At 48.5% G+C, this 13,366-nt stretch overlaps 1 pseudogene across 1 annotated transcript in view; it reads right to left on the bottom strand.

Moving 5' to 3' along the window:
• Nucleotides 1–13,366, bottom strand: part of LOC147639941 (nicotinamide adenine dinucleotide transporter 1, chloroplastic-like) — a 96,468-nt pseudogene that overhangs the window by 36,761 nt on the left and 46,341 nt on the right. Inside the window, exons 5-8 of the transcript XR_015262198.1 lie at nt 10,222–10,285; nt 8,978–9,101; nt 5,145–5,239; nt 4,953–5,041 (exon numbers count right to left, since the gene is read on the bottom strand). The product of XR_015262198.1 is annotated as a nicotinamide adenine dinucleotide transporter 1, chloroplastic-like (transcript). The remainder of the gene's footprint in view (nt 1–4,952; nt 5,042–5,144; nt 5,240–8,977; nt 9,102–10,221; nt 10,286–13,366) is intronic.

Below are 13,366 nucleotides of genomic sequence, written 5' to 3'. Positions count from 1 at the left end.
GTCCTCTCCTCAAATGTCAAGATAACTGGCGCATGATCTGAAAATGAGGTGCCAGCGAGAATGCCGACGGAGCCCCCTCGCTCCCCTAACCAGTCGCCCACATAAAAGCAATCAATCCGTGATAGATTAGTCCCTCCCTGTCGACGATCCGACCGAGAGAAACTAAGACTGTCCTGAGAGCGGGAGAAGGCCCCATGCTGCCATACATCAGTGATCCTCAGTGACATGCAAAACCGCTCCCAAGCTGCAAGCTCCGTGCCGTGCATTGTAACATGACTGCCTCCCACCCTATCGGCCGGGTCCTCGAGCATGTTGAAGTCTCCCCCGACACACCAATGTGCAGCCTCTGGCAATGCATCCGTAACCTGGGTCCAGAACTCTGCTCTGGCACTAGCATGGTTGGGCGCATAGACGTTGAGCACGCCCAATAGCTCATCATGCATCCTCAGAATGACATACTGTGCTCTACCAGGCACAATGATCCCTCGATCCACAATGGCTTGCCGCCATACATCTGCAATGACCATGCATACTCCTCCCTGTCCACCCAAAGGACCAAACCCTGCAGACCAAAAGGTGTCCCATCTACCAGGCATCACCGAACCATATCTCCAGATCCTGCTCTCACCCAAGTGGTGCTCCTGCATCACAAAATATCAATGCTGCCACCAACCAGGTATCTCTGAAGCTCCTGCCTCAAGCAACCACGATAGCGTATAAAATGTGCTCCGCCAAGGCCCTGTACATTCCATGAGATGATCCTCATGGATGACCTGCTGAGGTGGATGCTGTCTCAGTCGTACGGCGGGCCTTCGCAAGCGGCTTGGATGGAGAGTAGTCCCCATCCGAGCGGCTGCGAATCTGCCCACCCGATGTACTGCAAGAATCACGGATCAGGCGTCAGTGGCTGTGACCCATGGCGACTGCCTCCCGCTCAGACAGAGCAACCTCGTGTATACATACATATCCAGGGTCGCGTGCTAAGTCTGCCACTATGCGAATGACCAAATGACGAATCCCTGAGGCATCCACACTCCCGGGATCCAAGAAAAAATGAGCCAACTCCCATAGTCGGCCTATCACATCTGTCACCTCCAGATCGCTCACATGGTGAGAAAACTCAACTACCTGAGTCTTCAAGGTGCTAAGAGCGAGCTCCAGAGTCCACTCCCGATCACAAGGGCCACAGAGAGGGAACGAGAAGGCCACCGCTGAATCAAGTGCCTCCTCCCCGCGGCCCGGAGGTATCACTACATGAACTCGGATGGGTGCTGGCTCATGGGGGGCCTCTGCTCCAAAAAGCCGTGTGAAGGAGTAATCAAAAGCCTCCGAGCGCTGTCTAGTGCCGAGGCGACTCAGCCGACTGGATATCCGTGAAGCCCGAATCGGCATGGTAAGTCTCCTCTGCGGTGCTCGATCAAGATCGGTGCTCAGAGCCCTCCTGACTGCAGGTGAACGCCAGGGGACTGCCAAGGCCTCCCGGGGAGCTGAGGCGGGCGGGGGGGGAGGAGGGGGGGGGGGGGGGGGGGAGGGGGGTGGAGAAGGAGCCGCTGCCGAAACCAGAGCGGGGACGGGAGGCGGAGAAGGTGGAAGCGAGGCGGTAGGGGGGGATGGGGTGGGGGGGTGAAGGAGGGGGTGCTGGCATCTCCTGGTCCTCAGTCGTCGCAGGGGTCTCCTCCTGTAGGGGAGCAAAGCTGTTCCTCATGGGAACCCAGTGATGCTGAGACTGTGGCTGTTGCTGCATCGGTCTCTGGGCGTGCTGCTGTGGCTGTCTCCCTCGACGGCGCCCCTGTCCAAGCTGCCACTCCGAGGTATCTGTGGCCTGAGCAAGTGTCCCGGAGGCTGCATGCCGAGCCGCATCTGTGAGGATAGGCCTTGGCCACATGGCCGACTTGCCTGCAAATAAAGCACTGGTTCGAGAGCCCCGAGAACTCCACTCTCTAATCAATCCATCCCCCCCCTATCCGAGGTAGCTGAATGACCTTCGGAAGGGAGGAGATGTCAGGAACCAAAACTCTGACCGAAGGTAGCCCAGCTGCTCTGGCCACCATTGAAGCTGCTGTGGGGCCAGTCTCTAGCACCGAACCCACCAATGCTCCTAGCCTAGAAAGGAGCGGCAGGTACTCACGGCGGAGTCCAAGGAAGCAAACTGTAACATGGAAAAGACGCTCTCCCTGCTCGGCCGCTGCTGGGTCAAAGCCATGCTGCCAAGGTCTGAAGAATGCCCGAGCTCCCCTGATGTCTAGGGGACTCATGGCTAGGACCTTGGCCATGCTCTGGGCAGTCTTGAACTCGATCTGGTAGTGACCATGGCCCAGTAACTGAACGTCCAGGATCTTGCCCACATCTGCAAGAAGGCGGGCCTGGAGAAGATCCCGGATCTCCCCTCTCCTGGGGCGAGTGCCGACTATACGGCAAATGGTGGAGTGTGCCTGGAGGCGTTCCACCTCTGCGGCGAGGCTCGCTTCCTCTTCTGGCGAAAGAAAAAGTCTGATGGGGGTATCCTCAGGGGCGGGCGAGGGGGCTGCGGGAGAGTCCCTCTGAGGTGGAGCGGGAGGAGCCTCCATCAGTGTCTGAAGCTAAGTCGAGGGCGGAGCGAAAGCGGAGAGTCCTGCAAGAGCCGAGCTGCACACAAAGGGCGGAGGGGGAAGGCGGAAGGCAAAACCAGGGGACGGAAAAATCAGGAAAAAAAAGAGGAGGCAAGGCGACGAAGACAAAAAAAAACCCCCAAGGGGGGAGGCGAAAACAGCGCGCAACAGGGGGCGGGGGGGAAGATAAGGCGACGGTGGCGAGAAAAGGGGGGCGAGGCGCTGAAGACAAACGGGGGGGCGCGAAGGAGAGGAGGAGGAGCAGGGGCGGGCGCTGCAGCGCTGGGGCGCGCAGGACAAGGAAAGGGGGGGGGAGCGCAAGTGCAAGCGGGGGGGGGAGAGGGGGGGTGAGCAGACGCGATGGCGGGGAGAAGGCATGCAGTCAAGCGCGAGCAGGGGGGGAGCGCAGCTTCAGCGAGCATGTTGCATTCCCATGTGGGATTTTTTTTATTGTTCCTTCTACCCAACTGAACAATTTTGTTGTTGTGTCTGGTTGTGGAGGGCTTCCATGTGCATTTCCTTGTTGGATTCCTTTGTTTTTACCCTTGTCCCAAAGTGCAACATGTTTGGTAGAGGATCCCTTTGCCTCTACATGATGGTACGGTCCAAACGTACCGGTCCAAGCCGCACATCACCTAGGGTGATGTAGCTTGGGTGACTGAGACCGGGTCCCACTCTCTCCTACAAGGAGGCAAGGGTGGTTCGGATCGCATGTGTAGACGGCACCAGGCTTTTTTGCCCACTTGGTGCCCAGGCCCCTTTCTCTCTAATCAGGCAAGCGAGATCACTTAGAATAACAGGCCGCCAGTGTGGCTTTCCCCCCCTCCCCCTTGCATGAGATGGGTTCTATTTGAAAGCAGCTAGTTATGGAGGGAACCACCCTCCTCCCTTGTCTCTATTGCCTCTTACCACGGTCTTGAGCATCTACACTAGCTGTTGTTTTTAACTAATATAAGGATCTCTTTCTTACTCTACAACGAAGTCCCTTTGAGGCATGACAGTAGCATCGTGGACTACTTGATGGGATTCCGGCTTTGGCACACCTTCTCCCCGACTTCTCCATTCCACCACCCCTCTTTGAAGCCAACCATGCCTACCTCTCTTTCACTCTTACCTACACACCACCCGTCTCCCCGCCATCACCCCCCATCTCAAATTTACACCCAAGTCCATTTTGATCACTCAATTTACTCCGACCACATCTACCACCACCTCTAGGATGTGGATCCTTAGATCCCCCTACCCACCCTCACATCACAGCTCACCAGCATTCTCCACATCCACCACCACTTCTTTCATCTACACAGGGCAGTCTACAACCAAGCCACCATGCCGTTCTATGCCCCATAACTGTTGGTATGATGACGAATACCGAGCCACATTCTCCCATCTTAAGCACGAGGTACACATTGGGCAAATCACGAAGCTCCAAGTGCAATAGATTTCTCAACACCTCACCCAACGCAAAAAATGGGAGTTCTATGAATTATATTGACTCGTCTTCGGGCCGAGAATTGCAAAGAGGCTTGGAGGAAACTCCAAGAACATCACCCCCCCACGGCCCGGACACATGGCACAAATACGCATGCTCCCTCTATCAAATCCCCCATCTGCCACCTCTACCCCCACCTCCAGATCCCCACCCCACCACTTCCACCTTAACAAAGGGTATGGTCCTCAAGGCCATCCATAGACTACATGATGGGCAGGCCCAAGATCACGAGGGACTCATTGCCAATTACATCTCACATGCCGATGATACCCTGGCACCCTACTAGCGCACATGCCCAATAGAGCCCTTTATGAAGGATTTCCACCCTCTTGGTCCACTAACACCATCACCCCCATTTCTCAAAGCCGGAGATCCACTTGATCCTAATAACTATAGGACAATCATGATTGGCCACACATTGGCCAAACAATCTAGTACCGTGGGAAGAGTGTCCCCAAGTACTTGCAAAGTTTTAAACTTGACAAATTCTTGGTGTATTGAGCACAGATAAATAGCATTCATACACAGGCACAACTCCTCCATCTATTCATTTTTGCATTGTGTTGTTGATCAAGTAAATAATTAAGATCTACAGGATACAAGCACCCAATACACTGGACCATAACTTATAAGGCCTATGTCTCAAATTGAACCTTTGGTCCTTGACTGTAAGCCATTACACCTTTTGCTATTAATTCAATTGTCACTTACAAAATTTGTCAAGCTTGATGTTATTTAAAAACACGCATCTTGATTGTATTCCTTGCTCTCAACTCATATATAGAATGCCAGCACTTAAACAGAAAACTTAAATCAGTGGTAACAAAACAACTTTCAATGAATTGCAACATCTTACAGACATGTTGGCTTACTTTTCTCAGCAAAGTGTTCTTTTAATGACTCGTATACAGGGAACTGGACTGCTACATGACTTATTCCTGCCAGCGCTGGTACAATCCCACTGCCAAGAAAAGGATAACACAACATGAGGTTGGCCGTTGCGTATCAAAATCATAAACCCTTTGCTAAGGACCATAAAACAAGAAGCAATATCTTGAACATACCTATAGAGGCCACGAATACCCTCCTCAGCATATATTCTATGAAGAGCGCCAACAGTGCTGGTGTAGGGAACATGGCCTTGCCTTAGTTGTTGTGTCTGCAAGAACAAGTAAAAACCATAGACATCAACATGTGTTCAAGAGTAAGCATCAAGTGGTGAATGTGGCCCAAATGACCGTGATACACTTCTTAAAAAAACTGTTAGAACCAACAAAACAAAAAAACGCAGCCTTTGAGTATGCCCTGCACATAATACAAAGGACAACCACAATAAACAGCCTAGCCAACAAAAGGCACCACTAGCAAGCTGCTGGATAGTGAGTCATGTGAGACCGTATTTATTAGCCAGGGGGCTCCAAAAGCTACTGCATAGTCAGGTTGTTCAAACCCCCCCCCCCCCCCCCCCCAAAACCCAAACTCAGAGTGGTTAAAAAGGAGCCTTTGACAAAGCATCACATGGACGAGTGGTGTTTTTTCCACACTCTTACAGTTTCTCTTCACATCACCTCACACATTTGAAGAACCCATCTTCTAATCTAGTGATTGATCTAGATCATGCAGCCTTTCTCTTCTTTGTTTAACCATACACACTTAGAGCCTTGGATACAATTGAGTTTTCATTTTCACGTTAGTACAGCCTCGCAATACGATCAGCTGCGGGTGATACCGAGGACGGTATCACCATTACTCGGTATCACCGTTGGCCAGTACAGATCTGATAGCTGAAAAGATGTCTTGCTTCTACGATGGGAGTCTGCCATTGTGTCGAAGAGCAGCTTGGATCTACGTCTGGTGGGCGGAGGATCGTGATGCTCAGGGCCACGGACATCTCATCTGCAGTATGGATCAAGCCTTCTCACTATTGACCCCCTGGGTGCATGGGACCAAGGGGTTGTGTGTCTGAGTGGTGGCCTCTGACGCACGGGGGTGCATGTCAAAGAAATCTGTGACGATACACTGAGATGAGTCCTGCTGCTGAGTCTCTCGAAAAAGGGAGGAGGAGGGGGGGGGGGGGGGGGAGAGAGAGAGAGAGAGAGAGAGAGAGAGAGAGAGATTAACATCTAGAAAAGACCCTAAGGGCCTATGAGACCATGAATAGTACAATGATACCATGGGTATACAATTCCATGGAAAAACTGAAAAAGAACATGAAAACCGAAACAGAACTCTATAAGCCTCCCGATGGCACATGGTGGCTATGGTGAGGGCATGTCATGTCGTCAGAGAATCTCATGGATCTGTCTCTATGTGCTGGAGATCATCGATGCTTAGGGTCGGGGGCACCTAGCAGGCTAGCACATACGGTGGAGCACACCTGCTTGCTCAAGAATCCTCCAGGACACGAATATGGCCCCTATGCATGGCTGGTATGAGCCGATGTCGATGCAGCTGGGTCAACATGGGTGGCTGCTATGGATGCCCATGCCGTGAAGAAATCATTGTTGGATCTTTGGGCAACGTCTTGTATGGGCTGGCCTTGTCTCTCAGTATGTCCTCTCAATACTCCGTCCCCATGTCGTATGAGAGCTATCAGGTATATTCGGAGACATATCTGATCCTCATACTGCATCACCCATGCCAGTGGCCCGAACCGCTCCTGGAAGAGGCAACGAAATCTCCCATGTATCTCATAATACATCGGGCATCTCAACATGTAGTGTGGGCCTCGTCCTCTACCTCCCCCATGGTGAATACTCTGCATATCCGCTCCTCTGGTAGGATGTTCTCTGCTCTCCCAGTCTCTACTCAGAGGCGGTGGGAGGATACTTTGAGCTGACCAATCACGATACGCATAGCATGTGACATGTGGATCTGCATGTTGGGATCTCAAAGAATCCATCCCTGGCTAATCTCAAAAAAGGTCTCTATGGAACTCATGTTTCATTCCAATCCCTCATGATGACACCCAAGTTTGGCGTATGTGTAGGCTGAGTAGATAAAACCGAGAAAGAAAGAAAGAAAGAAAGATTTTATTAACGTCTTCCAAAGACCGAACTCGGCCTATGAGACAACTCAGTGTACCTGTGTGGGGTATCCTCTGTCATCCCAACAAAATGAAAAAGTACTGAGAGGACGCAACCGGTCACAAGCACTGCCCATGAGCACAAACAGGCCCGTAGAAGGCTTGCTACAGCTCCAAATGGCAAAACGTAGCCAAGGGGACTCTCCAAGAACAGCCGCCAATTCGCAAGGGCTTCCTGGGAGCTAACCATACAGCATAAGGCCAACGGACTGATGGCGCGGCGCCCGTGCAACTGGGCAACGAAATGGACAGCAACCAACACATGGAGAGGGACGCCCTTCAGATGAGGGTCAAATATGCAGCTGGAATTGCAAAATTGGATGAGTGTAGCCCCCTTGTGTGAGCAAAAACAATGAAGAGCTTGTGTGAAAAATGACGATTAAGCTTGTAGGGAGAGGAGAAGTCGTCGTGCATGGGATTTTAGGTACCCACGCCTACCTTGTGCCACATGGGTGGTCACCCCTCATTTACGAGGTGTCCAACCCACATAGCTTGGCCAATAGGGTACCCATAGGATTTGGGCCTGGGACACTTTAATAAAGTGTCTCCCATTTTTTAATGAGTGTGAAGCTGCAAAGGTAATAAACATTACAAAGCATTTTAATAGAGTGCACTTACCACTTCTTTACATGCCACCTTTATTTTAATAGATTAAAATAAAGGTTTAGAGTGCACTTACTGCATGTTCACAAGCCACCTTTGTTTAAAAGATTTAGAGGGCACTTACCACCTGTTCACATGCAACAACACACATCATATGACAGGGCATTCGCACAATTCACAGGTAGGCATCCCAGCCTCGTGAACTAGACATTCATAGCAAGCAATCACACGAAAATGTTCACACGGAAACAAATGTACGGGCGTGAAGCATATACAGCACTAGCATTTCCAGGCACAAGTCTGGCGCATCAGAACGCGTGAAACTAGGATCTCGGGCACTAGGATCATTGGCCACAAAGCAAGCTCGAAAACTAGGATTCCAGGTGCTCGAATCACCTATTTCAGATGACTATCATCACTTCTTCTTGCCTATCATAGAGCAAGCTTCCTAGAAGGAGGAGGAGGAGGAGTAGGAGGCGGCTAGTCCTCCTTTTGAAGACCTATGTGACACTCAGCTCTGAACACCTTGGGGGAGGGAGCTCATGTACTTATTAAGGTATGTCTTGTAGAATTTGTCATCATGGGAGGGTGTTGGGAATAATGCACAATTACCCATAGTCATTAGTCTCATGTAAACTGGTCTTGTGATCAATGGGTCAATGTGTAAAAGGGGAAAAGAGCAAGTGTCTCTAGCATTGGGTCAAGGGTCAAGGAGGCGAGTGGGTAAGTGCACTTTACATCCTAGATGTTAGGGGCACCACCTCCTAAAATGGGTCATGTACCATCCTATTAATGGGTGAGTTGCACCTATAATGGATTAATGCAAGTAATATACTGGATTGGACTCTTAATTGTGTTCATTAATGTGTTAATTCTATGGATTTAAACATCTTTGTCAAGCTTGACAGTCTTGCTAGTTTCTTCACCTCTTTCATGTCCTCTCAAGTCCTTTGTTTTCCCCTCTTTATAATCATCTCTTTTACTTGCACCTCCCTTGCTGATGTGGTGTTTCCCTATTTCGCCCCTCAACTCCCATAACCATGGTTTCTACAGAGTATGTGCACAATGGCATGACACAAGGATATAAAGATACCACACTAACTACAACTATTAGATCTTCAATAATAAAGCCGAACTTACTCAAGACATATTTTGGTGGAACACTATGCCACCCAATCAAGTTGGAAAGTAGTCTGCTTCCATATCTACCTGCAATCGTGTTTTAACAACCCACAGAGAGTTGGTGGCAATGTTTGTAGCAGCTCCAGCTCCAGCTGCAGCCAAAATGTGGCACCCACTGACATTTTTGTGACTTTCACCTGATGGCCTTGTTCTGCACACACAAACCAAAAAAAAAAAGAAGGTTCTTGTAAACACAATTCACATTTGTTGACAAACCGAGTTAACCCTAACAAGGTCCAATTAAGCACTCAATTTTTTAAGTTTTACTTTGTTACTCGTCCTTGATTCTGCTGCATGCTGGATAGTCACACTGATCATGTGTATACACACATTTCTAGGGAACAATCTTACTCACACCAGTTCAAAACTATAATAATGGAACCCTACCCATCTGCCTCTATAGTAAAGTTTCACAGTCACCTCCTTCCTTGAAAGGCATGAACTTAAGGTCAAAAAAGCTTCCAGACTATCCGACACTGTTTGTTTCAGTTCAGGTAAAAGAGAAACTCAATCATGATGAGACAACAATCAAGTCCACATAACTGGAATACTTATTCACATGGAAACAATGCAGACATAGAATTGATTAACCCAGACACGAAGATGTGGTCCTAGAAACTGCCATCCTAAACAAACTCAAGCAAATCAGATCTAAGGTGTAGGTTTGAAGCAAAATGCCAATTGCCTTAGCCTAGACTTTCTTCAGCAGTGTTCAGGGTGATGGGGAGCCAAACAAAAATAAATAAATCAGTCAAGCCTAACCCGTCCTCGTGGATCAATGATCTAATGAAGATCCAAGAATCTATTCCGCATCATGGTAGACCAGTAGAAACTATTGTTGCAGAAGCGCACCAGTAACCTGTTGTCTTCCACTTGGCACTTACGCCAGGATCAACTCATGAGGCTCCTCAACCAAGGTTCTGCCACTCAGTCGAACATGGTATCAGTGACCACATGTTGCAACAACTAACACCAGTAACCATGCCCTGTTTCTTTTGAATTGAATACCAAACTGTTAACAAAATTTGCCAAATGTGTGCTCTGTATAGGATTTTCTATAGGCAAATCCTGGCTTGATTTGTTTTAATTTGGCCATATAACAACACGACACGTTTGCTTCTGCACAGGAAAAGTAGTACACATGGCATCCAAGCCACAGAAAAAAACGATAGTATTCCCTTTTAATCAAACCACTCCCAAAAGACGTGCTGCAAAGACAGATGATCCTTAACAAAAAACACACGTCCTACAAGCACCACAACGCTACTTACGATCAGTTAGAATGTGTTCTGTTTCCAAGCGGCTTCTCAAATGGCCATAGACTGTGAAATAAACCTGCAAATGTACACCACAAGCATTTTGATTAGCGAGGCAAGTTCTCAACAATCAAATGCATATGAATTGTTTCTATCAAACTATAGGCAGAGATAAGTGCATATGCACTTGGAATAAAAATGGCATTCACTCTCATGCATGCATAAACATGAAGTTCACCCCTAGGCATACTATCACCAGCTTGGAAATTTCCATGTTCTCATATATGTGCACAAAAGATATGGACATGCAAACTTTGGGAATGGGCGGTGTTATGTCCCAACATGCCTAGGATTAGGGCTGGGGGTGTGTGCTAACCCAAGATTAGGGTTAGGGTTAACCTAAGATTTAGCAAATGATACTGAAGGAGAGTCAGAAACTGAAAAGTATTGAATAAATATGAAGGCACAATGGCCATGCTTATATACATCTCATGGAGAGCAGCAAAAGGCACATGACTGTAGAAAAAGTGATGAACACCTAAAAATAAGCTATAAAATAGTGGGAAAATATGGGAAAAATCCCTAATGACATCAGATAAACATCTGGATAAAAAGGGGTATAAAATAGCTTAAAAGAGAGCTGGAGATGACATGTCCAACACACAAGTACAATGCTTTTATATAGGCTTAGAGCCTTATGTTTGACCTAGTCACACTCACAAGGGCAAATGACACATGGCAAAAAGATATAACATCGTTGCTTACACACACACACATAGAATCTAGCCATAAAAGGCTATTCACACACTAAAGCACACTAACACATCTAAGGGATGGTTCACACACACGGGACTCCGAATACCCAACAATCTCCCCTTCAGAGCAAAGGTGGTGAGACCCAACACGCAAAAGAAGCAGCTACCTTTTTCTAACTCCATCACAAGCTTCAAGGGAGCAATCTAGCCATGATGCAGTGGTGCCAGATTGGTCGCTCTGTAGGATAAAATACATGCAGCAATGAGGGACAAAAGCAGTAACCTATGTTATGACATGGCCTTCCATGGCTGTGTTTATCTATCCCCATTGTATAACCTAAGTTTTCATCAAATGGAACCTCTTATATCCCTGTAGTCGCAGGTTAGAAGTATGAGCCTTGATCTTTTGATGCTCTCACCTTGCTCCTTACACAAGCCTAACTCGTGTAAGCCATAGTTCATATCATTCGTGAATGGCTAGTGAAACAAACGTTTGATAAAAAGGAGAATGAAATTGGGGTTTCGTACATGAATGGTTTTTTTATTTAAAAAATTTGGGATTTGAGGGGTGTACTTGCTTGCGCCGACTTCGAGGCCTTCTGCCTTTGTACTTGCGCGCTTCTGCACCCGTCACTGCCGTCAGCCAGTTGCCAGGTATGCCCGTCACCCATGATGTTCCAACTTCCAATCAGTGTGTACGGCCTGTACAGCTGGTCTTTGTACAGCTTGGCCCACAGCCCATGGCTGGCTGCAGCCATTGCCATAGGTTCCCCGGCCCCTTGCCCATGGCCCAAAGCTTCATAAACCATTGCCATAGGGCCCATTGGCCCAATGCCTAGGCCCTGCACAATGCAGGGCCCCAGCCTGCAGGAATTTTTTTCAAAATTGCAAAAATTGGGGCTTTAAAACATTTGGGAAAATTGGGTCTTTTGAAATTTTCCGGAAATTAATGCTTTTACAAATTTACAAAAATTGGGGCTTTTACAAATTTTAAAAAATTGGGGCTTCTAAGTGGACATTGGCCCCCAGGATGTGGCAACAAGACCTCATTGTGCTCCTTTTGGATTTCGAGAAAGCCTATGATAGAGTGGACTGGGGCTTTCTCGAGGACAAAATGTACCGGATGGGTTTTCCAGTGGAGTGGATCCGGACTCTATTTGGCCTGTCACAGTCAAATTCTGATTCAGGTGATAGATTTCTCCTTTTTCGCTTGGTCCGGCACGGCTGCCCATTAGCACCCTACCTCTTTCTATTCATCGCCAAGGCCATGAGCAATTTTCTCTCAACTCAGCAGACTGGGCTCCAAGGATTGCATCTTCCCATCCGTACTCAAGAGGAGCTGCATGACTCAGAGTTTGCAGATGACACAGCAGCATACTTATTCGAGGATGTGGGGAATCTTCAAAGATTTGCAGAGGTGATAGAGATCCTCTGTCACGCATCAAGAGCTCAGATCAACTTGCACAAGTCGTAAGGTTTTTGGGTTCGCTCTCCACCTGCCTCGACTTGGTGTCCAGTTGAGGCTTTCCAGTGGATCCCGAGGGGCACTCCACTCCGTTATCTTGGATGCCAGGTGGACATCGATATCTCCCCAAAGCAACAGCTAGCCCCTCTTCCTCAGAGCATAGGACCTGCTAGGTCCCTTGGAGATTGGCTTGCATTCAGACAACTTTCCTCAAAGGCTCAAGAGCAACGCCTGATAGGGATCCGGGGCAAAGACAGACTCAACTGCGACATCGACTCTGCTATTCCTTCGGAGTGGCCGACCCCTATTCCTGACCCTATTCCCCCACAATGGCTGGGAGTGTTTACCAGGCATAATATTCTCCTGGCAATTCATGGCTCGGATGAGATGTAACGTGCACCCATGCACTGTGGTACACGGTGACAAACTAGCTCATAAAAAATGCAAGAATCATGCACAAAAGTAGCACCTTTTTAGGATATTTTGTCATACACCATGACCCCTTTGTGAGCCCCAGTCCGGGACATGTCACACACGAGCTACATAGGTCAGTCTCCCAACCTAGTCTGTCAGGTCAATCCTTCTAACCCACTTTGGCCCTGCTATATGAATGCAACTATCATGCCTATGATGCATACTACTCCTAAGGCTGACATCTGCATGCATCTACACGAGGACTACTTGAATTATGCCAACCCTAAGGCCAGCCCCAAAGCAGTCCCAAGGAAGGGACAGCCTTGCAAGGGGTGTTAAAACCCTTAGCCACCTCAGTAGGCCCAGTCGGCAGCCATCCAAAGCCCACACTTTTCCCAACATTAAATGTTGATTAAATCCAATTGTGGCAAATAATCTACAACCCGACAGCATCTTGAACCAGCCGACCAGCCCTTATGGACATATAAAAAGGCGCCTCAACCTCAGTCCATAAATCATCAGAAAA

This window comes from Cibotium barometz, chromosome 3 (assembly GCF_041138505.1).
Source record: "Cibotium barometz isolate CiBa-2024 chromosome 3, ASM4113850v1, whole genome shotgun sequence".
Taxonomy (NCBI): Eukaryota; Viridiplantae; Streptophyta; class Polypodiopsida; order Cyatheales; family Cibotiaceae; genus Cibotium; species Cibotium barometz.
Note: the sequence above shows the minus strand (reverse complement) of the source record. Positions and strands in the feature narration are given on the sequence as shown.